Genomic DNA, 2,529 nt, shown 5'->3' on the forward strand with positions numbered 1-2,529 from the left:
GGATTGCATTGGGAGTTATACCTGATGTAAATGACAAGTTGATGGGTGCAGCACAGCAACATGGCACAAGTATACATATGTAACAAACCTGCACGTTATGCACATGTACCCTACAACTTAAAGTATAATAATAATACTAAATAAATTAAAAAAAAAAGAAAAAAAAAAAAAAAAAAGAATCCAAACTTCTCCACCCTATGAGACAACATCGCATAAGAATGAGATATTTCTTGGGTTATGATGCCAAATAAAACGTATCCAAGACCAAAGTGACTTTCTCACTGAAACCAGGGCAACAACAGGAATGCTGAGAAAAAAAAAAAAAAAAATGCAGTAAAGAACGAAGCCATTTTGAGGGAAAGGAATACAAGAAGAAAAGGGTTATACAAGGATTTTTACAAGGAAAAATAGAATACAGCTCTGACTCATGCAGTAAACTTGCTTTGTAAGCTGGTGAAAAAATCATTGAGGTAGAGAGGAAGATCAGAGTTCTGAACTTGGTTTTGAATAATGCTTTGAACACAAACATAGCTTTTATGTATAAATTTGGAAGTAGTTCTTTTCCCCCTCTCTTCATTACTTCCTTTGTCCTCCAGCTTTGGAAATTACTCACTACAGTAAAATAAATGATTTCCTCTTATTTTCCTGTGAAAGTACTTGTCCTAACCCTTCCCTCAGGATCTATTGAATAAATTAGTACTTGAGGAACAATAGCTGCGGGTTGGCATCAATAAATAATTTAGTATTTTAGTCAGAACTCTTCTCATAGACTCATGATCTCCTTTTTAGAGATCAGCTGAAGTCAAGTCCTCTCACTTTACATCTGAGGAACAGGGTGTTGAAAGATAAAGCAATATTCCCAAACCCATAGAGCTAGATAGTGGCAGATCTAGGACTGGAACTTCAGGTGTCTGCCTACACTATGCTGTCATGCTCAGATGTATGGAAACAGCAGCAGCCCCCATAATTGAAAACTGGTGGATGCCAGGAGGGTAACGTTTTCAGTCCTTACAACAGACCTATAAAGGAGGCTTCATTATTCTAATATCCCATTTTTCGGATGAGAAAACCAAAGCTCAGAGAGGTTAGATAACTCTCCTAAGATCACACAGTCAGTAAATAGCAGAACTGCCTAATCTTGCGAGATGACCAAGTAGGGCTTACCAGTATCTAGAACTGACAGAAGACAGGTGATGCCCTGCCTAGTAGCAGGAGGAATGCCCAAAGGCCCACCCAACCAAAATGATCGGCCCAACTTCTTTGCTATGGTGGTGAAAGATTGCTCTTCAAGTCACTGGTAGAAAAGACCAGAGTATTGAGGGAATGGGACACTGAAGAGTTATGGGAAGGGAAACAGAAGAAAAGAGAACTCTTCAGGTGCAGTAGGATGGTACTGGTCAGGTGGAGGCAGCGTGAAGGGAAGTGGTCTCTGGAGAAAGAAGTGCTAAAACAGAAGCAGACATTGCCCAGCTCAGAATTGTCTCTAGAATGAGCCTGGATCTTTGAGCCCCTAATTGGGCTTTGGTGTTTATGGAAGTTGATAGCATGCATTTATAGAACATGATCAGTACGCTCTAACTGTACTATTTGGGAAAGGGGTCCACAGTTCCATAAAATTGAATTAATAATAATCCTGGGCTCAGGATACATAGGTACATGCTTGGCCCTGTTTTTAAATGAATACATACATACATAAATATGTGCAGCCATGATCCCAACACCCAGTCCAAGAGTTAGCACATTTGATGAAGCTGTCTGACAATAACAAGTTTGGAAGAAGAGGATATGGATTAACAAAAGCTCTTATTTACCCACGGAAGTAGGAGTAGGTTTAATCAGTTTGCATTATCTTAATAGAGTTAGACACTCTCATACCTTTTGATCTGACCATTCCACTTCTAGGTCTACAAACTTGTCCCAAAATAATGTTCACAGCAGCACTGTTTACTGTTTATAGTAGCAAAAAATAGATAGATAGATAGATAGATAGATAGATAGATAGATAGATAGACAGACAGACAAGAAAGGAAGGAAGGAGGAAAGGAAAGAAGAAGGAAGGAAGAAAGGAAGGAAGGGAGGGAGGGAGGAAGGAAGGGAGGGAGGGAGGCAGGAAGGGAAAGGGGGAGGAGAGGGGAGGGGAGGGGAGGAAGCAACCAAACGGAAAAAGAAACTAGAAACAACCTAAATGCCTCAATGGCTACACATGTAACAGAAAATGAATCTTTGCAATCTAATACTTAGTGCAAAAGCTGGTTCCAGAAGTCTTCTTATAGCACAGTACTCTTCTTAGGAAATTTTAAACCACTGAAATGAAATCATATAAGCATACATATGTGTATGATAAAATTATTTTTCATAAAAGCCAGAGAATGACCAAATTCAGGGCAGTATACTCAGCAGCCCAGAGGTGCTAGGGAATTGCTTTCCCTCCCCAGGAGCAACCCTTAGCCACTGACCGATGGGAATTGGTGTATGACTATCCCAGGTCCCTTGCCTCTCGGGTGCGATAAGTCTGAGATATGTGTCTAT

This window comes from Macaca thibetana, chromosome X (genome assembly GCF_024542745.1).
Source record: "Macaca thibetana thibetana isolate TM-01 chromosome X, ASM2454274v1, whole genome shotgun sequence".
NCBI lineage: Eukaryota > Metazoa > Chordata > Mammalia > Primates > Cercopithecidae > Macaca > Macaca thibetana.